Below are 25904 nucleotides of genomic sequence, written 5' to 3' on the forward strand. Positions count from 1 at the left end.
TCAGATTCAGATAAGAATTCAGGTTCTAGACAATTTTCTCAGTGCAAATCTCAATGGGGATGTTTCATAAATTAAAAAAACAGAATTAATCTGTACCAAATTATCTCAGTCTCCTGGATTGAAATGATTAACTGATGCATCGCTTTGTCCCTGAGCAAACTGACTGAACAAAACAACAAGGAGCTATTGGATTTTCTCAATAATTTCAAATGAAACAGGTTCTTGTGAGATATTTTGTCACATCTGTTATGAACTAAGAAAAGTTTTCCTCAACTTGTTATTCAAACATCTGATGAGATGCTTTTGCATTTCCCAGTCATTCCTACCTGTTCTCTGCTCTCTGAAATGCTGTAAACCTTTTTGCCATGTTCTTTTCAGAGCTTCTTTTACTTCCTTGTTCTTCAGGCTGTAGACAAGGGGATTCACTAGGGGAGTGACCACACTGTACTGCAGGCAAAAAATCAACTCCAGCAGGGAACTTAAGGTTGGCACGAGATAGCGAAGAAAAGCAGATCCATAGAAGAAGCTCCCTGCGGTGAGGTGGGAAGAACAGGTAGAGAAGGCCTTACTTCTGCCTGCAGTGGAGCTGATGTTCAGGATGGTGGAGACAATGCGGGCTTTTGAGAAGAAGACCAAGAGTAAAGTTCCAGAAGCATGCACAATGGTGGAGAACCCCAGGACTGAAAAGTTGATGGAGATATCAGAGCAAGAGAGAGAGAACAGAGATGGCAGCTCACAGCTGAAGTGAGGCATGACATGTGCCCCACAGAAGTCCAAGCTCAAAGTCATGAGGGTGTTAATGAGAGAGCATCCAGAAAGCCCAGTCCCCAGGAGAGCCATACTAGACCCCCACATGGCTGTTTACTCATCAGCTGGCCATAGAGCAAAGGGTGACAGATGGCACTGTAGTGGTCATAAGCCATGGCAGAGAGCATGAAGGCTTCCGTCCCTGCAATGGAAAACACAGAAAAAGCCTGGGCAAGGCAACCTTCTACTGATACTGATTTCTGTGAGACGGGAGATTCTCCAGCATCTTGGGCACAGTGAATGAAGTTAAACAAAGATCCAGGAAAGAGAGGTGACTGAGGAAGAAGTACATGGGTGAATGGAGGTGAGATTCCCTCCCAATGCCAGTCATCATCATCAGATTCCCTATCAGGGTTAGGAGGTAAATCCACAGGAAAAGTACAAAGAACATAACCTGGATGCGGGGGTCGGCAGATAGTCCAAGGAGGATGAATTCTGTAATGGTGCTATGGTTTCCTAAAGCCAGGAGAGAAGGTGTTCCACTGGAATGAAAGCAGAAAGAAGTGTGAAGTATTCACCTCCTCTTCATGCCATCTCAGAGTTCTTATTTCATTCCATGCACACATATGTCTCTCTTCAGCCTGCTCATCTTTTACAAGGAGTTAAAAAAGTCTTTCTCCTTTCCCCAAATTCTTCTTTGACTCAGTTGCCAGCTGTTTAACTCCTGGAACCATGAGCCAGTCCATCTGTCTATGCCCTTTCCCTTTGTGGCTCCTCTACCAAAATAGCTCTGGAGAATTTATTTAGTTTTTTTAAAATTTATTTAATTTTTAATTTAAATTTTCAGTCTAGTCTATGACTAACTGGTTTCATCTTGAGCTATCCCTTGTGATTATTTTTTTGTTTTCCAGCTGTACTGCATGGCTTGCAGGATCTTAGTTCCTTGAGCAGGGATTGAACCCACACCCACTGCAGTGAAAATGCAGAGTCCTAACCACTGGACCACTAGGAAATTCCCTACCATCCCTTGTTTTTATTCTGTAACCTGAAGTGAAGTGAAGTCGCTCAGTCGTGTCTGACTCTGTGACTCCATGGACTGTAGCCTACCAGGCTCCTCCGTCCATGGGATTTTTCCAGGCAAGAGTACTGGAGTGGGTTGCCATTTCCTTCTCCAGGGGATCTTCCCAACTCAGGGATCGAGCTCTGGTCTCCCGCATTGCAGGCAGATGCTTTAACATCGGAGCCACCAGGGAAGCCCTATTCTGTAGCACTACTGGTCAAATCCAGTAAAGCCGGATGGTTCTGGTGCGCCTCCAGCTGCAGAATCAGGGCACCAGCTGTCAGATCCTATTTGTTCTGGTGACCTCATTACTCTTCTATTCTCTGCCTTCAACTGATAGTCTGTTGAAATTTTTTCTCTTCAAATTTTGACCCAAATCCCACTGCTCTTGAATATTCACTATAATTTCTACCTCCTCCATTATATATGTCTTCCTTCTCTTCCTGCACAGATTATAGAAAAGAATGATACCTGTCTTTTTTTTTTTTTTCACTGTCAGTTATGTCTAGGTATTATCAAACATTTAGCTTTCCCTCTACTGGAAGATCACAACAAAACTATAAGTGCTGAATTATCTCAAATTTTAGAAGAAGGACCTTCAATCTGAAACTGTTGCAGTAACTTGCTGCTATTGAGAGAGTGAGTGGGTAAGATTTACATTCATCCCAGGTCTATGAAGCTATCATTATCTCTGATTTTTATGTTCTGACCATCTGATATCCATTTTCTTAAACCTGTTTACTTATCTCCACTCTCTGTTCTCTTTTACTCCTTATTCTGTAAACTCTTTCAACTTTCATTTGGATATCTATTGCTCTGGTTTTCAGCAGAATGTGTGAATACTATTTCCTTTTTCTCCAAGCATATTGCTTGCTTATCAAGAACAGATTTGGTATTCAGTCATCTTTATTATCTTAAATCTTGAACTATAGCAGAATGAGAGGCATATGATGGGTCCTCAATATTTGTTGAATATAGAAATAATGAAACTAGTTTAGAACATATTGTGTGTGGTTTGTTTGAGGAATACCCGCCTCTTCCCTGCCCTACCCCATACCTGTTTGATTTCTGGCTTCAGAAATAAACAACTTGAGAATGACTGGGAAGTTGTAAAGAAAAGGAAGGCTCTGTGGGGTTTTGTGATCGCAGAGGACTTACTTTCTATTGTATTAATTGGCACCTAAAGATTCATTCCCTCCGAGGAGTACCTACTAGCTCATTTTGGGCCACATTCAGAAGGTTGCTTAAAAACATGACAATTATTCATATATCCATCAGATAACTTACTGATCAGTTACTAACTTGTTTAGTCACTTAATATTTCATTTGTCCACTCCATTTTCCATCCTGTCAATTCAGCAATGTATCCGTCTGTTTCATTCAGTTATGTATTACTTCATCAATTCTGTCATTTATCTAATTCTTCAAAGTATTATAGATTTTTTTTTTTTTGGTAAATGGCAGCCCACTCCAGTACTCCTGCCTGGAAAATCCCATGGATGGAGGAGCTTGGTGCAGGCCACTGTCCATGGGGGTAGCAAAGAGTCAGGCACGACTGAGTGACTTCACTTCAGGCTTACTTACAATAGATTGGGCAAAAAGACCTTGCTTAACCTTTGTTGAATTGTTGTGTAAATACACTTATTTGTCCTGTTTTTCCAGTTACATTTTTCCAGAACCCAGCGTTGAGTTCTTGCACTGGTTAATTTTTTTGTAGCCAACGTGAAATCTCAGACTCTATTCTGCCATGAGTGCTCTTTCCTGGTATGATAACTCCTTGCTGAAATCTTGATCTGTCAACTAGAACTGGGAATCAACTATGAATTCCCCAAGCTTTCACCTGGGGAATAATCTCACCAATGTCTCAGTTGTTCTTGCCCAAAGAACTTACCAGAATAGATTCAATTCTTGCTGGGCTAGCCAATGCCCTGCTTTCCCTAACTTTCCTTTATTTTCCTATTTCTGTTTAGACAAGTTCTTATACTTTCACCCCTTATCAGAACCCATATTGAAATTACCTCTTGGTTCTATCTGGTGAGTAAGTTGTAGTCCAATATGGTGACCTAAATTAATATTTACTCTTCAGTAAAGATGAATAATGGAATGATAACCAAATGGAAAAGTCAATTTTTCCTGTCTTTGAGTTTGTAAAATCTTACAGAAATAAACAATTCTTTGTGTTCTTCAATAGCAAAGTAGTCAATCCAGTCCATTCACTTTAACTGGAAAATTTCTCAAAGTTTGTAATTTACTGTCTAATTTTGGTCAGACACAGTTTGGCCACATTTACTCCATATTTATTCTCCAGTTTTCCCATATTTACTCTCAGTGTAGACCTAGTTACTATCCAAGTTTTGTTTCCAGCACTCAGCCTGAGAAAACTCTAGGATACCCAAAGGACTTTGGAGAAACCGTAAGAGATCCGATATTTGAAAACCTCTGTCCTCTGTTAACATCTCACAAAGCCCATCAGCAAGGTAGGTGGAAGCCGAAGTTGTTAGATTCTGTGATTTTCTCCCTCTGACTTCCAGCATAGATCCTCTGACTGTGAGCAAGCAAAGACAGAACTTCATTTCAACCTTGCAGTGAAGGTTATACACTAATTTCAAATTCTTATCACTTACCTTGAAAAGGAACACAGTGGCTTCAATTCACATTAAAGTTGAATGCTTATTTTGAAATTCAGAAAAAGGTAGAGAGAAGTTTTGATGCTTACATAGAGAAGAGGGGGAGATAAGAACATAAAGCTCAAGGTGATCCTCTTAATAGTAATGTGCTATTTACCAATTTGCTGGGTAACTGTATGTGAGCACTTCTCAAAATAGGTCAGCTCTTAATATCTTATAAATGTTCATGTCAGATAGTATCTTCAAGAGAAGAAGAGCAAGGTATTGCATTTCTGGATCACTGAAGAATAATAAAAAATTATTATCACTTTCTACCCTATTGTTTTTTACTTGTGTTTACACTACTGTGAATTCATTTTGCTTAAATTAACATTTGCCTGAATTTAAAATTCAACAAATTCCGAAAGCAAAAGAACATAAATGCCATTATAAATTATTAATTCATTTATATCCAATTATTTTACATCATTCCCAAAAAGATATTCTAAGAAAACAGTCTCCAGATTTATCTACTAAGTATATGTGAAAGTTGCTCAGTTGTGTCTGGCTCTTTGTGACCCCATGGACTGCAGCCCACCAAGCTCCTCTGTCCATGGAATTCTCCAGGCAAGAACACTGGAGTGGGCTGCCACTTCCGTCTCCAGGCTACTAAGCGTAATCACACACAAAATATCCACTAATTACATTAATGACTCGATGGACAGGTTAATAAAAATAGAATGAGAGACAAGTATAGTGTTGGAAGGCAGAAATGGTCTGGGTAACAATTATTGGAAATACAAGAAACTCGGAAGAGTATATGGAATATGGGTATCCCAAGCATACCTTGAAAAGGACAGAAGGGGAAAATGAGAGAAGGGATGCAGGACATGTGGTTTGTATTCATGGAAGACAGACTTTGCATACCTTAATATTCTCCTTATAATCTTCACCAGATCCTGCTCTTCCTGGTCTCCTTTAACCATGAATTTTGTTGATGACCAGAATATTGTTGATGACTAAGGTGCTTAATCGAAGAAGGCAATGGCAATGCACTCCAGTGTTCTTGCCTGGAGAATCCCAGGGATGGGGAAGCCTGGTGGGCTGCCGTCTGTGGGGTCGCACATAGTCGGATACGACTGAAGCAACTTAGCAGCAGCAGCAGCAAGGTGCTTAATAATAGCAGAAAGGTGAACTATTTTTAGCACATGTATTTAGAGTCTAAAAGAAGGAGGAGGATGTCAAGTTACTAAAGTTTATCAACTATGCTATGCTTTTCCCTATTCCTCCCCAGAATGGGGATGTTCAGGCTCTTGCTTTAAGCTCCCCAGATTAATGCAGATCACATAACCAGTTTGTGCTTAACTCTAAAAAGCATAGATAGGATTTATTTAGTAGATGCTAAGAGCTTCAAATGAGAGAGACACCCATAAAGTTCTTAATGTATGAAACTCAGACTGCAGCACAAGGAAACGATGAGGGGAGAACTTAAGATAAAGTGCTTGAGAAAGCCAGGTGCAGAAGGCTGGAAAGGAGAGAAGGAAAATAAAACAGAAACTGCAAGTCCCAGGTGGGAATGAAGGAAAATTTTAGAGAAATCGTAGAGGTCTGGGTTTTTGTGGCATAAAGCTCATCTTTTGACTCTAGTCTCACTGTGATATAAGAAGTCATCTTTGGTCAGGTGGCCACTACTCACAGGGAAATCAATAATTCTATAGTTGAATTCCATAAAGTGTACATGTTAAGGTTTTCTATTTACAAATATCACAAGGGAGAGAAAACTGACTAACTCAGATGAAGTTGAAAACTGCCTTGGTCCTGCCACTTTCAAATTCTGACAGGAGCACAGGAGAAATTTCTCTCACGTCATCCCAAGCCAATTCACAGATGTGAGTCTATATACCAGGCAAAAAATATCAGTGAAGCAAGTGATTTTCAGATATAATCCAGCTGAAGGGAAGCCAGAGAAGCTGGTGGAGCTGATGAAACTTAGCAGTGCCAGAGAGCTGTAGTCCCTGAGGTCAAATCTGAAGCCAAAATTTGAACTTAGAAGAGTGAAGGCTGTTCAACTCCTAGGGGAATCTCACAAATATAAGCTATAGAACTTTAGGACTGAAGTTCTTACTGTAAACCCTGGAATAGTGTGGGTTTTAAAAGCAGGCAAGCTGAGGAACTTACCTAGCAGTCCAGCAGTTAAGACTCTGTTCTTCTCCTGCAGAGGGTGTGGGTTCAGGGGAACTAAGATCCCGCATGTCTTGAGGTGTGGCTAAGAAAAGAAAAGTAGGCAAGCTGAGAAGTCTTTTCCTATTGGCCACTTACTGGAGGGATACTTTATTAGGAAATTATCAAGGAAGGTGTTTAGCAAGATGTAATTCACCTGACAGCTCACTTTCCCATTTCCATAAGGAACTGTAGTTTTTTTTGTGTGTGTGAATTTATTTATTTTAATTGGAGGCTAATTACTTTACAATACTGTAGTGGGCTTTGCCGGGAGAAGGCAATGGCACCCCACTCCAGTACTCTTGCCTAGCAAATCCCATGGACGGAGAAGCCTGGTAGACTGCAGTCTATGGGGTCGCTAGCAGTCAGACACGACTGAGCGACTTCACTTTCACTTTTCACTTTCATGCATTGGAGAAAGAAATGGCAACCCACTCCAGTGTTCTTGCCTGGAGAATCCCAGGGACGGGAGAGCCTGGTGGGCTGCCTTCTATGGGGTCGCACAGTGTCAGACACGACTGAAGCGACTTAGCAGCAGCAGCAGTGGGCTTTGCCATACATTCAGATGAATCAGCCATGGGTGTACATGTGTCCCCCATCCTGAGCCCCCTCCCACCTCCCTCCCCATCCCAGCCCTCAGGATTGTCCCAGTTCACTGGCCCTAAGCGCCCTGTCTCATGCATCGAAACTGGACTGGCTTAAACACACCTGGGATGAACAAGTTGGCTACTAAATCCGTTAAAAAAAAAATCACAAACAGTTAGCAATGACACTACCCAAATTGAATTGAATGCATCTACGAAAGCTTATTTTATATAACAGTGCTGTGAAAAGCAGTGTACAAATCAGCACAATCACCCTGTGGAAGGCATCCTTATCTCTGGGAATAAGTTGTTGGACTGTAATGAAAATCAACTCAGTTAATGTGAAATTTTTGCTTTATTTTTATTTAAAAATGAAATTGAGATATAATTGACATGTAACATTGTGTAAGTTTAAGCTATACTCTATTGATTTGATACAAGCATATATGTATCAATATGATTGCCACTGTAGCATTAGCTAACACATCTGTCAAGTCAGGCAAGTGTTTTTTTTTTTGGTGAACAATTAAGATCCAGTCCCTTTGCAAGCTTAATGTTTATAATATAGTACTGTTGTTTATAATCTCTATAAAGTACATTAGATCTCCAGAGCTTATTTATCTACTAGTTACAAGTTTGTACTGTTAGACAATCTCTCACATATTCTACTATTCCTCAGCTTCTGTTAACTACCATTCTACTCTCTATTTTCATGAGTTTGACTTTTATTTTTTATTTTTTTTATTCAGAATTAACTATCTTAATTTTTTATTTAGATTCCACATATAAATGATACCATGTAATATTTGTCTCTGTCTGTCTTATCTCACTTAGCATAATGTCCCCAAGGTCCATTCATGGTGTTGCAAATGCCAGGGTTACCTTTTTTCTTATGACTGAATAATATCTCTATCTATATATCTCTATCTTGAAAATGGACAGGACCCTGTGGGGCCTCCTCCAGGAGAGACACCCCTCCATGTTCCCTGCCTCTTATTTGTAGAATAGCTTTAGCCTCCTAAGCCATCCCTGAGTTTCAAAGAGCAAATTTAGTCAGAGAAGTAAGAAAAGGCAGAAGCAAAGGAAAACAATCAAGCAAGGCAAAAGAATAAAAGTTTTAGCCATAGAACAATGTCATGGACCCTTAATTCTTCCTCAAGTGCTATAGATAATATTCTGAGTCATGTCCTTGAGTTGTTTATCAGATGCTAAAACCTCCACCAGGTGGAAGAAGTTAATTGTATGCTGACCCCCAGCACATAGACCCCAGGCCTGTTGGAATCAGAAGGTTGGTGACTGAGATTCCCATAATATTATCCTGTTACCTCATTGTCAACTAATCAGAAGGATGTCCATCAGCTGATCATGTACTGCACAACTTTTACCTCTAATGATGCCATTAAAAACCCTTCCCTGAAAACCATTGAATTTGGGTCTTTTGAGCATTAGGCTCTTATTTTTCTTGCTCGGCCCTGAAATAAACACTGTACTTTCCTTCACCACAACCCAGTGGATTGGCTTTGCCACATGTTGGGCAAGTGGATCCAAGTTGGCCACGGTATCTATCTATATCTACATCCATCTGAATCTATTAATATCAATACACACAGTTTACCCTTGAACAACATGGGTTTGAACAGTGTGGGTTCACTTAATATGGATTATTTTTCACTAAATGCTTACTACAGCTGCTGCTGCTAAGTTGCTTCAGTTGTGTCCAACTCTGTGCGACCCCAGAGATGGCAGCCCACCAGGCTCCCCCATCCCTGGGATTCTCCAGGTAAGAACACTGGAGTGGGTTGCCATTTCCTTCTCCAATGCATGAAAGTGAAAAGTGAAAGTGAAGTTGCTCAGTCTTGTTCGACTCTTAGTGACCCCATGGACTGCAGCCTACCAGGCTCCCCCATCCACGGGATTTTCCAGGCAAGAGTACTGGAGTGGGGTGTCATGCTTACTACAGTACAACACAATCTGCAGCTGGTTGAATCTGAGGATAGAGAAGGCAGACTGTAGAGTTATACTTGAATTTTTCACTGTGGTGTTGGTCTAAGTTATACTTGAACAATCCTGCCTTGTTTGAGGGTCAACTGTATATCTGTATCACATCTTCTTTAACTGTTTATTCCTTGATGGAAACTATTGTTGTTTTCACCCAGAAGCAGAATGGTTGCATCATATGATAGTTCTATTTTTAAGCTTTTTGGGGAAACTTCCATACTATTGGGCTGGCCAAAAAGTTTGTTTGCGTTTTTCATATCTTACAGAAAAAAGAATACTTGAATGAACTTTTTGGCCAATCCAATATTTTTGATACTTGATGCAGTGATTTACTTTCCCCCCAACAATGCAGGAGGTTTTCCTTTTCTCCATGTCCTCACCAACATTTGTTATTTCTTGACTTTTTGATAATAGCCATTTTAACAGGTGTGAGGTGATTTCTCATTGTAGTTTAGATTTGCATTTCCTGAATGACTAGTGATTTTAGAATCTTTTCATGTTTCAATCAATACTTGCTAGCATATCCGTAAGTCTTTTTGGAAAAAAAAAAAACCTTTTCAGATTCTCTGCTGTTTTAAAAAAATCAGATTATTTTTGCTACTGAGTTGTATGAGGTCTTCATATATTTTAGATATATTTAGATTGATATATTTTCTGGCTCGATGCCAGAAAAATAAATGACCCAATCAAAAAATGGGCCAAGGAACTAAACAGACATTTCTCTAAAGAAGACATACAGATGGCTAACAAACACATGAAAAGATGCTCAGCATCACTCATTATCAGAGAAATGCAAATCAAAACCACAATGACGGACCACTTCATGCCAGTCAAGAATGGCTGTGATCCAAAAGTCTACAAGCAATAAATGCTGGAGAGGGTGTGGAGAAAAGGGAACCCTCTTACACTGTTGGTGGGAATGCAAGCTAGTACAGCCACTATGGAGAACAGTGTGGAGATTCCTTAAAAAACTGGAAATAGAACTGCCTTATGACCCAGCAATCCCACTGCTGGGCATACACACTGAGGAAACCAGAATGGAAAGAGACACGTGTACCCCAATGTTCATTGCAGCACTGTTTATAATAGCCAGGACATGGAAGCAACCTAGATGTCCATCAGCAGATGAATGGATAAGAAAGCAGTGGTACATATACACAATGGAGTATTACTCAGCCATTAAAAAGAATACATTTGAATCAGTTCTAATGAGGTGGATGAAACTGGAGCCGATTATACAGAGTGAAGTAAGCCAGAAAGAAAAGCACCAATACAGTATACTATCGCATATATATGGAATTTAGAAAGATGGTAATGATAACCCTATATGCGAGACAGCAAAAGAGACACTGATGTATAGAACAGTCTTTTGAATTCTGTGGGAGAGGGCGAGGGTGGGGTGATTTGGGAAAATGGCATTGAAACATGTATAATATCATACGTGAAATGAATCTCCAGTCCAGGTTTGATGCAGGATACAGGATGCTTGGGGCTGGTGCGCTGGGATGACCCAGAAGGATGGTATGGGGAGGGAGGTGGGAGGGGGGTTCAGGATGGGGAACACATGTACACCCATGGCAGAATCATGTTGATGTATGATAAAACCAATACAATATTGTAATTAACCTCCAATTGAAATAAATAAATTTATATTAAAACAAAAACAAACAAAAACATAAAAGAAAGATACTTTATTTTTGTGGGTAAATTGTCCCCCACCCAGCTTTACTGAGATATGATTCATAAATGAAAATTGTATATATTTAGGTTGTACAAGTTGAATTTTTAAAAGTGTACGAGGTGATGATTTAATATATACATATATTGTGAATCAAATACCACCATCAGATTCACTAATACATCTATCACCTCACATAGCTATTCTTTTTGTAAAAAATCTTTTTTTTAAGTGGAAACTCTTTTCAGATATACTCTCTTGGAAAATTTTATGTATAAAATGCAATATTCTTAAATATAGTCACAGTAATTTATATAAGATCCCTTGAAGAACTTGTTCATCTTAAAAGTGAAAGTTTGTACTCCATGAGCAAAATTTCCTCGTTTCCTCATCCTCCATCTCCTAACAGCCACAGTTGTACTCTGTGGTTGTATAGGTGTGACTTTTAAATTTTGCACATAAAAATGAGATCATACAATTTTTGACTTTATCTGTCTCACTTATGTCACTTTGTCACTTAGCATGATGTCCACCTGGAGTAGGAAATGGCAACCCACTTCAGTATTCTTGCCTGGAGAACCCCCACGGATGGAAGAGCCTGATGGGCTCAGTCCATAGGGCCAAAAAGAGCCAGACACGACTGAGCGACTAAGCACACACATCGTATTCTTCACTTCTGTTTGGTTGTCCTTTATGTTTTCCAGCTTTTTGTGAGAAATTTCTAACTTCTTGCTCTGTACATCATTATTCTCCCAAGCCTTTTGATCATCTTTATGATCACTGTCCTGAGCTCTTTCCTAGGTAGATTGCCCGTCTCCACTTCACATAGTACTTCTTCTGTGGTTTCATCTTGGTCCTTCATCTGGATCACGTTCCTCTGTCACCTGGTTTTGCCAGAGTTGCTGTTTGTATTTGTAGGTATCTGGTAGGTTAGTTATGTTTCCCGACTTTGGAGAAGTGGCTTTTTTGTAGGATATATCCTATGCATCCCAGCAGTGCACTCCCCTTTAGGAATTCCCTCTATGAGAATTATGTGGGTCCGTCTGTTGTGGCAGGCTGACTGTGTGGGCAGTCTGGTAAGTTTGGTTGGTGCCAGTCCAATTTGTTGCCAGGCTTTGCGTCATATGGAGGCCATTGGTTACTGGTTGGTGGGATTGGGTCGAGAGGTGGCCTCCTGCAGAACCCCAGGGGCCTTGTGGTAGTGCTGGCTCATGGTGGGTGGAATCATAGTCCAGAAGATTCTGGTGCTGTTGCCTGCCCACTTGTGGGTAAAGCTAGGCCCTGGGATTAGTGCCAGCCTACTGGTGGATGGAGTGGGGTCCTAGAGTCTGGTTGCAGGGAAGGGATGCCAGTTTCTGAGACAGTTGAATACCAGGTCTGGGGGGGCTTGAAGCTTGTATTGACCTGCTAGTGGGTAGAATCAGGGCCCAACTGGTCCCAGGGCAGAGTCTGTGTTAGCAGGCTGTGTTAGCAGGCTGTGGGATTAGGAATTTCTTGCACCTGGTGTCTGCTCCCTGGTGGCTGAAGCTGGACCAGAGGCTGGAGCAGGCTTCCTGGAGTGCAGGGCCAAGCTCTAGGGGATTCTGAGGTTGGTCTGCCCACTTGTGGGTGGAGCTGGTCCTGGGCCCTCTGGTGGGAGGAAGGGGAGGGCGTGTCCAGAGGTGGCTGTGGGCTCAGGGAGGTCTTAAGGCAGCCTGTCTGCTGATGGCTGGGGCTGTGTCCTTGCCCAGTTAATTGTTTACCCTGAGGCATACCAGCATTGGCACCTACAGGCAGTTGGGTCCCGGCAGGGCTGGGTCCTGGGGCTTATAAGCTAATAAACTAGAGGGAAGATTCCAGAATGGCATTTGCAGCATTTGTGTCCTGTGGTAGAAGGAGCTTCCAAGAATGGCTGCTGCTAGTGTCTGTGTTCCCAGGATGAGCTGCAGTTGTCTCTGGGGGTCCCAGATCAGCAGGCAGGTCTGACCCAGGCTCCTATCAAATTACTGCCTCTGTCCCACAGCATATAAAATTTTGGTGTGCCCTTTAAGTGGGAAGTTTCTATTTCCCCCAAGCCCTCTGGGACTCTCAAAAGTAAGCCCCACTGGCTTTCAAAACCAAATGTTCTGGGGGTGTGTCTTCTTGTTGCAGGACCCCTAGTATGTGAGTGCAAGATGGGACTTAGACTTCTCACCCCTTTGGGAGAATCCCTGAGATGTAATTATTTTCTTGTTTGTGAGTCCCCCACCCAGGGGTATGGAATTTGATTGTATTGTGAGTCCACCCCTGCTACTCATCTCATTGTGGTTCCTTCTTTGTGTCTTGACTTGTAGAAGATCTGTTCTGGATGGTTCTGATCTTTTTCATGGTTGGTTGGTTTGCAGATAGTTGTGATTTTGATGTGCCCATGATAGGAGGTAAATTTAGGATCTTTCTTCTCCTCCATCTTGGCTGATCTGAGGTTATTTCCTCCTATTCAGTTGTGCTTAGCTCATTTGTTCTGATTATTAAATTCAAGGAGATTATGGAAGAGGAGTCTGAGAGCACTGGGTGCCTGGGTGGGAAAAAGAGCATCAAGAAAAGGGAAAGGGACTTCCCTATTGGTCCAGTGATTGGGAATCTGCCTGCCAATGCAGGGGACATGGGTTTGATCCCTGGTCTGGGAAGATCCCACATGCTGTGGGGCATCTAAGCCTGCATGCCACAACTACTGAAGCCTGAGTGCCTAGAACCTGTGTTCTGCAACAACAGAAGCCACTGAAATGAGAAGCCTGCGCAGTGATTGAAGAGTAGCCCCCGCTTTCCCAACTAGAGAAAGCGGGCGCTCAGCAACAAAGACCCAGCACAGCTGAAAATAAATATGTAATTTTTTTTAAAAGAGGGAGGGGCAAAGAAAGAGAAGGGAAAGACAACTAGTTTGTTATACATGTAAGCTGGGCATCAACCTGTGTCCCGTGCTTTGGAGCCTCCTTGCCTAAATCTGTTTCATCCTAGAGGCTCAGTCTTGTGTCTTACAGCAGAATTTTAGGGAGAGCTTTCATCTTTCACTGCAGCACCAAGCAGTCATTGTTTTTTTTTTCTTTTTTAAACCAAATCAGGTATACCTAAAACTTAATTAGTGGTTTGCATTGTCCAGCTGGTTGGATTTTTAATTCTGTTTTTCTCCACTTTGACTCAGTTGTTAAATCTGCCCTTTACCTCCTCAAACCATGCCTTATCCTCTTGTATCTTAACATCTTGTTCAATAGCAAAATGCCTTTCTGCTACATTGTCTATTTTATGAAATAGTCTTAGTATTTCTTTGTTTAATTTTCTAGTAGATTTTAGAAGCTTGCTTTTTGTAAATAAGGGAAAGGAGTACATCAAGGCTGTATATTGCCACCCTGCTTATTTAACTTATATGCAGAGGACATCATGAGAAATGCTGGACTGGAAGAAGCCCAAGCAGAAATCAAGATTTCCAGGAGAAATATCAATAAACTGAGATAGGCAGATGATACCATCCTTAAAGCAGAAAGTGAAGAAGAACTAAAGAGCCTCTTGGTGAAAGTGAAAGGAGAGAGTGAAAAAGTTGGCTTAAAACTCAACATTTAGGAAACTAAGATCATGGCATCTGGTCCCATCACTTCATGGCAAATACATAGGGAAACAATGGAAACAGTGGCTGACTTTGTTTTGAGGGCTCCAAAATCACTGCAGATGGTGACTGCAACTATGAAATTAAAAGATACTTGTTCATTGGAAGAAAAGCTATGATCAACCTAGACAGCGTATTAAAAAGCAGAGACATTATTTTGCCGACAAAGGTCCATCTAGTCAAACCTATGGTTTTTCAGTAGTCATGTATGGATGTGAGAGTTGGACTATAAAGAAAGCTAAGGGCCAAAGAATTGATGCTTTTGAAACTGTGGTGTTGGAGAAGACTCTTGAGAGTCCCTTGGACAGCAAGGAGCTCCAACCATTCCATCCTAAAGAAATCAGTCCTGAATATTCATTGGAAAGACTGATGCTAAAGCTGAAACTCCAATACTTTGGCCACCTGATGTGACTGGAAAAGACTCACTGACCACTGACCACTCACTGACCACTGACTCACTGGAAAAGACCCTGATGCTGGGAAAGATTGAAGGTGGAAGGAGAAGGGGATGACAGAAGATGAGGTGGTTGGATGGCAACACTGACTTGACGGACATGAGTTGGAGTAAGCTCCGGGAGTTGGTGATGGACAGGGAGGCCTGGCATGCTGCATGCAGTCCATGGGGCCGCAAAGAGTCGGGCATGACTGAGCGACTGAACTGAATTGATTTAGGTTGTGCCTATTCATGAAAACTCTTGCCGTGCTTAGTTACACTATACAGTCTTCTGACCAGTCCTCTTGGGGTATAAATCTGCCCTATGTTACCAAACTTTGCCCTGATACCACAGTCTGACCTTGGTTTTGCCCAAAGGATTCACAAGTTATATCTTATAGAGCAGTCACCTTCTCAGTCTTTGTTGTTTCTGGTTGTTTCTCCACTGTAATGTTGAATACTCATACATTTTCCTAGATGATGGGACCTTATTAGGTTCAGTTTACATCTCAGGTATTCCTTCTATGCCAATATGTGGTATATATAGTTCATATCTATTCAGATTCAACACTGAAAGGAAACAGCATGCTGGAACAAAATAAATTTTGAGTCCCTTTATCTATGGACTTGTCAAATTCTCTTGGAAGGAAACAGTTTCTCTAGTAGTAATACTAGTATAACTGAAACAAAGCAATAACAGAAATTGAGGCCACTATCAGCAAGAATCTGAACATTTCTGTGTTTGAAATTTTCTGTGCGAGTTAGGCAGATAATTGCTTCAGTTATTCCACAGCAGTCTTTCAGCTTCCTTGTGCTCACTTACCCTTCCAGAGAGATCACAGTGCTTCCAATTCACACTGAAGTTTCAGTGAGTGAGACCAGATCCAGAGTAGTATTAATAGAAGAGATGAACTTTATCTTTACAGGGAGAAAAGAGAGTTAGTTAGAATGCTGCCTTAATGGGAAGTGGGTTTATCAGTTTGTAGAAATGGTGATATGAGAACACTTTTGCCCAGTATCACTTTACAGATCAGCAGGATGTTGTATTTTGGGGGCTATTTTAATAGTCATTCTGTTTATCATTTAGTTTACTAGAATAATTATGTATTTAAATGTGGGATGGCATTTCTAACCAGACTCAATATTAATACCTCTAGATTCAATGAAAAATGGTGATAGTGCTGTTGAGATGAAGATGTCAAACACTGCTCCAAGCACTTTACATATATTAGCCTACTTATTTCTCACATAAATCATATGAGATCATGGCTGTTTTTATCCTTCATCCTTTTACTTAAAAAAATAGTTGAAGAACTGAAGCAGAAGGTGATTAGGCAATTTGCCAAAATCACAAAGGTTTCAAATGGTGGAGCTGGAGTTTGAGCTCAGTAGCCTGGAATGTGCCTTATTGCATCCTTTTCAAGGAGACAGGTAGATGGGAAATATTCCTTGAGAATGGAACATATAACAAAATGTTCTTAACAGTTTTCTAGCCACATACATATTTAATACAAAAGGGTTACCGTCACAAGTCTTAGGATTGATGGGTTAATAAGAAGGGGCACAGAGAGGTTCAGTGTTTCCTCCATTCACTGAGCGTGAAAGCATGCACTATATGACTCCAAGTGGGACAGTTTGGAGAGTCAGAAGTAGGAAGGAGGAAAATTCCATGAGTATCTGGGGGGCCCTAGAACTAGAAAGTGGGATAAAAGTAGGCAAGTATGGAACAATAACATCACTGAATTTAAATTTGTTTCTTAAATTTTTCTTGGCTTCTGCCTCTCTCTCATATGCTTCAATATCTATATTAGTTTGATCAGTTTTGAAGATAATGTTAGTAACAGCACAAAAGTGAACCGTCTAGGTACATATGATTGGGCCCTAGGAAGGACTAAAACCCTACTATCTATCCCTGTATATGCTCCCCATTTCTCCTCTGTTAGCTTCGCTGCTGTTCCCGGCTTTCATTATAATCCCAGGGGTGGTGGTTAGTTGCTCAGTCGTGTCTGACTCTTTGCGACTCCATGGACTGTAACCTGCCAGGTTCATCTGTCCATGGAATTCTCCAGGCAAGGATATTGGAGTGGGTTGCCAAATTCTAAAGCCTGGGCTAATGCAAGGATTGAACCCAAAGTGCATGAAATCCCATTCCCATTGCCCAACAAAAGTCACCAAGAACAGTGAGTGTTTCTCAAGTAACTGCTCAGAGAGGTAAATAAATACCTCACTGCAAGGAAGTGATGAAAGCCTGTCTAAATTTAGGGGATTGGTTTCCACAGATAGAAAGTCTATGAGAAAAACCTAGGGTGGAAAGAAGACCCAATGATCTCAGAGAACCAGAAGGAGGTCATATGAGGGGAGTGAAAGAAATTGTCAGGAGAGAGAGGGAAAACTTCAGAGAATCATGGAGAACATTACCAAGCTTTGGGCTTTTTATGACTCAGAACACACCCTGCTTTGATGATCTTTCCTGAGGCTGAGAGGTCTCTGTATTCATAGGGACCAATATTTTTGTAATCCAATTGCAGAAACTTGAGAGCATTTGCTTTTGTAGCTAGCTCACAAATGTTTACCCCTAAAACTTCAGGACATGCATCCTATGAGCTCTGGCTTGGTCCTGCTTCTTTTCTTCTAGCCTCTAGGACTCTCGAACCTTAACAAAAGTTATGAGGAGTTTCTCTGATGATCTTAAGCCCAGCCACTTGGGCATCTATTTAGTTTCCTCTCTGATTCTAAACTTTGTGCTAGAGAATGCATGATGTGAGTGATTCCCAGATATAAGCCTTTAGAAGGGCAGGTATAGATTCAGTTCAGTTCAGTTCAGTTCAGTCGCTCAGTTGCGTCCGACTCTTTGCGACCCCATGAATCGCAGAACGCCAGGCCTCCCTGTCCATCAACAACTCCCGGAGTTCACTCAGATTCACGTCCATCGAGTCAGTGACGCCATCCAGCCATCTCATCCTCTGTTGTCCCCTTCTCCTCCTGCCCCCAATCCCTCCGAGCATCAGAGTCTTTTCCAATGGGTCCACTCTTCTCATGAGGTGGCCAAAGTACTGGAGTTTCAGCTTTAGCATCATTCCTTCCAAAGAAATCCCAGGGCTGATCTCCTTCAGAATGGCCTGGTTGGATCTCCTTGCAGTCCAAGGGACTCTCAAGAGTCTTCTCCAACACCACACTTCAAAAGCATCAATTCTTCAGCACTCAGCTTTCTTCACAGTCCAACTCTCACATCTATACATGACCACAGGAAAAACCATAGCCTTGACTAGATGGATCTTAGTCGGCAAAGTAATGTCTCTGCTTTTGAATATGCTATCTAGGTTGATCATAGCTTTCCTTCCAGGGAGTAAGCGTCTTTTAATTTCATGGCTGATGTCACCATCTGCAGTGATTTTGGAGCCCCCCAAAATAAAGTCTGACACTGTTTCTACTGTTTCCCCATCTATTTCCCATGAAGTGATGGGACCGGATGCCGTGATCTTCGTTTTCTGAATGTTGAGCTTTAAGCCAACTTTTTCACTCTCCTCTTTCACTTTCATCAAGAGGCTTTTTAGTTCTTCTTCACTTTCTGCCATAAGGGTGGTGTCATCTGCATATCTGAGATTATTGATATTTCTCCCAACAATCTTGATTCCAGCTTGTGTTTCTTCCAGTCCAGCCTTTCTCATGATGTACTCTGCATATAAGTTAAATAAGCAGGGTGACAATATATAGCCTTGATGTGCTCCTTTTCCTATTTGGAACCAGTCTGTTTTTCCATGTCCATTTCTAACTGTTGCTTCCTGACCTGCATACAGATTTCTCAAGAGGCAGGTCAGGTGGTCTGATAATCCCATCTCTCTCAGAATTTTCCACAGTTTATTGTGATCCATACAGTGAAAGGCTTTGGCATAGTCAATAAAGCAGAAATAGATGTTTTTCTGGAACTCTCTTGCTTTTTCCATGATCCAGCGGATGTTGGCAATTTGATCTCTGGTTCCTCTGCCTTTTCTAAAACCAGCTTGAATATCAGGAAGTTCACGGTTCACATATTGCTGAAGCCTGGCTTGGAGAATTTTGAGCATTACTTTACTAGCGTGTGAGATGAGTGCAGTTGTGCGGTAGTTTGAGCATTCTTTGGCATTGCCTTTCTTTGGGATTGGAATTAGGCAGCAGTAATTGACTGCTGAGCCTGGAAGCACAGGAGACAGAGTAGTCAGTGTCTTTTATTCTCTGGAGTCACAGCTTAAAGCCCAACTTTAGACTTAAGAACAAAACAAAAGGAAATTTCTAAAAGCCTCTGGGTATTTTATTTAATGTGGACTTTTGGAAATTCTGTGTTGAAGCTTTGACTTTGATGAAAACTCTTGGCTGTCTAGTGGGATTTGTAAAGAGACAAGGTGGGTCACAACATCTTTCATGTACTTACTCTCAGTATATCACATTTGGGAATGCCAGGGAAAGCTGTGTGTTGATCTTTAACTGACCATCAGGTTATTTTTCTTTGTCCATATGATCATAAACATCTCTCTGATGGATATTTTAGTGACCATTTCTGTCAATGATCAGAGAGATTTTCAGGAAAACATTTGAATGTAGACCAAGAAAGCCAATGGAGTAGATGGTGTTAAGGACTGAATGATATGTAAACAGTGACAAAGGCATTTTCATCTTGAAGGAACAGAACTGAAAAATATTAGTTGGATTTTGGAGTTGGCCTTATTATCAAGAAGGACGAGTGGACGCATTACATTGAAGATGAATTAGATTATGCATTAATGCAGGAAAAACTAGTATGTTTTCATTTTTGGAAGATAATAAGACCAGGGTAGTAACAAAATAATAACCCCATATTTATAATTACTATCCAAAAGCCAGATATTGTTTTATTTCTTTTTGACATGTTAACTATTTCTGCACAACAACTCTATGAGTTAGAATATTGCACTATCCCCTTTACAGGTGAGGAAATGGGGGCAGGGGAATGTGAAATTATCTAGGCCAAGTTCACACAGCTATTAAATGAAGGAGTTAGGATTAAAATTCAAATGACAGGCTTCAAAATCTGGTTTTTGTCCTTTCGTTAACTGGCCTCAAATGGAGGAGTTGAACTGAAGGTCTATCACAGGAATGTTGTAGGCTGAAGAGGAGCTGGGTATATAAAAGAAAGGGAGGGGTGAGTGATAAAGCAAAGTCTAAGCTCTGATAGAAGACTGTGCCCCTGCTCTGGAGGGTGACTCTGGGCAAGCAGACAGGACGCATTTCACGTCATTTATTATTCTCCTGCTTTCACTGTAATAAACAGCTCAATTGTTATTTGGGGGTTATTTTTTATATGTATTTGTTTCTGTATGTATGTTTTGGCTTATATTTGCAATTGGGATTATGCCATTCCTTGCTGTTGATAGAACCAAATATATTTTGATACCTGAATTGATATTAATGTAAAGATGTATTGTGGTTTAAACATGTTATTTGATACGTGTTACTTTTTGCCCTTTATCATTCATAATACAATGATTAAGATTTTATGATACTCTCTATTTATATATATAGTTTTATATTTTAAACATTTTATTGGTGTATAATTGATTTACAATATTGTGTTAGTTTCAGGTATACAGCAAAATGATTCAGTTTTATCTATATATATTCTTTTCCATTTTGGTTTATTATAAGGCATTGAATATAGTTCTCTGTGCTATACAATAGGACCCTGTTGTTTATCCATAGCCTGTTTAATAGTTTGTATCTGCTAGTCTCAAACTTCCAGTCCAACCTTTTCTCCCTGACTATAACCACCAGTCTCTTCTTTATGTCTGCGAGTCTGTTTTGTAGATAAATTCATTTGTGTCACATTTTAGATTCCACATATAAGTGGTGTCATATGGTATTCATCTTTCTAACTTACTTTGCTTAGTATGATAATCCCTATATCCATCCGTGTTGCTGAAAGCAACATGGTATTACTGCATAATTTTCCTGACTGAGTAGTATTCCTTTGTAGATATGCACCACATCTTTATCCACTCATTTGTTGATGGATATTTAGGTTGTTTCCATGTCTTGGCTACTGTGAATAGCGCTGCCATGAATATAGGGGTGCATATATCTTTTGAAATTATAGTTTTGTCTGGGTATATGCCCAGGAGTGAGATTGCTAGATATGGCAACTCTATCTTTAGTTTTTTGAAGAACCTCCATACCATTTTTCATAGTGGCTGCACCAAGTCACATTCCCACCAACAGTGTAGGAAGGTCTCTTTTTCTCCACACTCTCCAGCATTTATTATCTGTGGACTTCTTAATGATGGCCATTCTGACTAGTATGATGTGCTGCCTCACTGTAGTTTTGATTTTCATTTCTCAACTAACATACAGTTGTGTTCATTTCACATACTATTTTATTATTTTATTGTTATAATTAACAATATAATATATTTGTTTCAGTGTACAGCATAGTGATTTGATATTTCTATACATTATGAAATAATCACCACTGCTCCTGCTGCTAAGTCGCTTCAGTCATGTCCGACTTTATGCGACCCCATAGATGGCAGCTCACCAGGCTCCCCAATCCCTGGGATTCTCCAGACAAGAATAATCACCAGGATAAGGCCAATTACCAATCATCACCATACAAAGTTGTTACAATATTACTGACTACAGTCCCTGTATGTATATCACATTGTTCCAGGTGGTGCTAGCAGTAAAGAATCTGCCTGCCAATGCAGGAGATGCAAGAGACGCAACTTCAATCCCTGGGTAGGCCACTATGGAGAACAGTGTGGAGATTCCTTAAAAAACTGGAAATAGAACTGCCATATGACCCAGCAATCCCACTGCTGGGCATACACACCGAGGAAACCAGAATGGAAAGAGACTCGTGTACCCCAGTTATAATAGCCAGGACATGGAAGCAACCTAGATGTCCATCAGCAGATGAATGGATAAGAAAGCTGTGGTACATATACACAATGGAGTATTACTCAGCCATTAAAAAGAATACATTTGAATCAGTTCTAATGAGGTGGATGAATCTGGAACCTATTATACAGAGTGAAGTAAGCCAGAAAAAAAAAACAAACACCAATACAGTATACTAACGCATATATATGGAATTTAGAAAGATGGTAATGATAACCCTGTATGCAAGACAGCAAAAGAGACACAGATGTATAGAACAGTCTTTTGGACTCTGTGGGAGAGGAAGAGGGTGGGATGATTTGGGAGAATGGCATTGAAACATGTTAATTATCATATGTGAAACGGATCTCCAGTCCAGGTTCGATGCATGATACCGGGTGCTCGGGGCTGGTGCACTGGGATGACCCACAGGGATGGGATGGGGAGAGAGGTGGGAGGGGGGTTCAGGATGGGGAACACATGTACACCCATGGTGGATTCATGTCAATGTATGGCAAAAACCAATACAATATTGTAAAGTAAGAAAAAAAAATCCCTTGGTGGGGAAGATCCCTGAAGGAGGAAATGGCAACCCACTCCATTATTCTTGCTTGGAAAATTCCATAGACAGAGGAACCTGGCAGACTATAGCCTGTGGGGTCACAAAGAGTTGGATACACACACACACACACACACACACACACGCACACACACACACATTTATCTTATAGTTGGAAGGTTATACCTCTTAATCCCCTCACCTATTCTGTCTGTCCCCCAACTCTGGAAACCACCAGTTGGTACTTTGTATTTATTAATCTATTTCTGTTTTCTTTGATCATTTAAAAAATTAATTTATTTATTTTAATTGGAGGCTAATTACAATCTTGTAGTGGTTTTTGCCATACATTAACATGATAGCATGCTGTTATTGTGGTACAGTTGGTAAGTCTTCTCCAACTCTTTGCAACCCCATGGACTGCAGCATGCCAGGCTCCCTGTCTTTTACCATATCCTGGAGTTTGAGCTAATTCATGTCCACTGAGTTGATGATGTTATCTAACCATCTCATCCTCTGCTGCTCCCTTCTCCTTTTGCCTTAAATTGTTTTATAAAAAATTTAAATTCATTTAATTGGAGACTAATTACTTTACAATATAGTATTGGTTCTGCCACACATCAACATGAATCCACCACGGGCATATATCCGTATATTAAAAAAGTCATATGATATTTGTTTTTCTCTGACTGACTTATTTCACTTAGATAATATCCTCCAGATCAAGCCATGTTGCCACAGATTACAAGATTTATTTTTTTATGGCTGGATATTATTCCATTGTGTGTATATATGTGTGTATGTGTGTGTGTGTGTAGAAAACCTATCTTCTTTATCCTTTCATCTTTTGACAGACACTTAAGTTGCTTCAAGTATTTTAAACAGTACTGCAGTGAACACCGGGATATACATAGCTTTTTGAGTTAGTGTTTTCATTTTCTTCAGATAGATACTCAGAAGAGGAATTGCTGAATTTATGTTTCATTTTTTGAGGAACCTCCATACTGTTTTTTGCAGTGACTATATCAATTTATATTCCCGCCAACAGCACATGAGGATTCCTTTTTCTCCACATTCTCTCCAACACTTGTTTCTTGTCTTTATGATAATAGTCACTCGGACAGGTGTGAGGTGATTAGCTTGTTGTGGTTTTGATTCGCATTTCCCTGATGGTTAGTGACATTGAGTACCTTTTCATGTGCCGACAGGTCATTTATTTGTATTTCTCCCTTGGAAAAATGTCTATTCAGGTCTTCTGCCCATTTTTCAATTGTTTGCTGTTGTTGTTTGATACTGAATTATATGAGTTCTTTATAAATGTTAGATATTAAAACCTTATTGGATATATCATCTTCTAATCTCTTCTCCCATTCAGTAGATTCTCTTTTTGCTTTGTTGATAGTTTTCTTCACTGTGCAAAAAACTTTTTAGTTTGACATATATTTTTGCTTTTGTTTTCTTTGCCTAAGGAGACGGTTCCCCCAAAATACTTCTAAGATCAGTGTCAAAGAGGTTACAACCTATGTTTTCTTCTAAGAGTTTTATGCTTTGGAGTCTTTTATCCATTTTGAGTTTATTTTTGTATATGGTGTAAGAAAGTGGTCCTCTATAGATAGGGTATCTTTTTTCCTCTGGCTGACTAATAATATCCCTGCCCTTTTCCTGTATATAGGACTTTTTTCTGTTCCTCTTGCCCTATAACAGTGGGTTTTCCTCAGTGACCTTAAGCTGCAGTTTTGATTCCCTTCTCCCTGTAGATTAAAATTTTGGACCCTATTTAAATTTACATTTTCTAACCAATCACTTGAACTTTTATCATTGCAGGTGACACATTTTATCTCATAAAATTCTTTAGCCATATTTGTTTTCTATGATATAATATAATAATTTGGTTTATATTTGTCTCTTATGCCTTTTTCCACTCTTTGATTTTTTTGAATTTTCTTTGTGTTTTCTACCTTGTGTTTTAGAGGTGTCTCCTCTAAACAATATATATTTTTTCTACAGCTTATAAGTTTTGTTTTTTAACTGTGGAAGGAAGCCATTTATTTCTAGAATCAAGCCATTTATATCTATTATGATTACCATTGTTTGGATTAATTTCTAACATCCTTTTTTTGTACTTTCTGTTTATCCTCCTTTCACACTTTTGACCTTAATTGAACCATTCCTTTCCACTCATATCTTTATCCCTGATCTTCAGCTTCCTTTTTTCTTTTCATACTAGGTCTTATTCTTTTCACAGCTGTCTTCTTGAAATATATAAATTATATGAATTGTTACCTATATGATGCACTGAATTTTCCTTTACAAGAAATTTACTGACTACATTCCCAAGTAGCAGTTGGTAGCAGACTGTTTATTCATCCTTCTCTCTGGCCATGCTCCTCTGCTTCAGGGTGATGCATCTTACTGGGCTGGCTCTCTGCTTCCCTGCAGGCACTTCTTCCCCAATTCATTGTCATTCCTAAATCTGAAATGTACCAGACTTATTCTCTGAATCTTGCACTGTTGGTTTGACACTAGATGACTTTATTCCATGTCACTTAGTGAACTTCACCTATATGCATTGGAAAAGCTATCAGCACCACCAAGAAGCTATTGAGGCACTTATCATACATCTCTCCTCTTCTTCCTTCCTCCTTCCCTTATCCAGATATCTAGTCATTGTTTTAGCAATGAATTGTGCTAAGTATTGATTATTTCAAAAGTTATTTATTGAGTTCTCGATGTGTAAGTTACCATATAAAGCACACACAGATAAGAGAATTTTATATGCCTTTGTTGAGCTAACATGGAATTTAAAAATGCAAAAAACAGGGCTTCCCTGGTGGCCCAGTGGCAAAGAATCTGCCTCCTAATGCAGGAGACACTGATTTAATCTCTGGTTGGGGAAGATCCTACATGCCCCAGAGCAACTAAGCCTTTGTGTCACAGCTGTTGAGCCTGTGCGCTAGAGCCCAGGCTCTGCACCAAGAGAAGCTGCTGCTCTGCAGCAACGAGAAACCTGCAGACTATAACTAGAGAGTAGCCCTCACTGACCACAACCAGAGAAAACCTGTGCAGCAGTGAAGACCCGCACAGCCGAACATAAATAAATATGTAAAAAACTACCTATATAATACAGTGTATGTTGCAGTCACATCTAAATGTTTTACTAAGTATTAACACATTTATTCCCCATAAAAATATGTTATGAGGTCACCAAAGGTTTAAAAATCAAGGTTACATAGCTCTAAGAGAGAAAGCTACAATCAAAACTTCAGACTCTATCACTTAACCAGTAAACCAGCTGTGGCAGTATCCAAGTAATTTCATTTTTTTTTGTGTGCCAAGATTTAACCTTGCTCTGTGGCTCAGATTGAGCTCCTCACTGTGACCTCATTGGCAGGTGGCCTCTCAACAATATATTGACCTGTCTACCAGAACTCTGAGGCTTGTTCATAATATTGGCCTTGGCTAATGACACAAACTCTGAATCTTTGAACCTACAATAACAAGTTCCATTCTGCTATTCC

The 25904-nt window shown here is 40.2% G+C and overlaps 1 pseudogene; it reads right to left on the reverse strand.

The window, feature by feature from the left end:
• Window positions 1-246: 246 nt before the first annotated feature.
• On the reverse strand, window positions 247-1267 carry LOC138436330 (olfactory receptor 8S1-like; annotated as a pseudogene).
• Between the last annotated feature and the right edge of the window lie 24637 nt (window positions 1268-25904).

This window comes from Ovis canadensis, chromosome 3, assembly GCF_042477335.2.
Source record: "Ovis canadensis isolate MfBH-ARS-UI-01 breed Bighorn chromosome 3, ARS-UI_OviCan_v2, whole genome shotgun sequence".
NCBI lineage: Eukaryota > Metazoa > Chordata > Mammalia > Artiodactyla > Bovidae > Ovis > Ovis canadensis.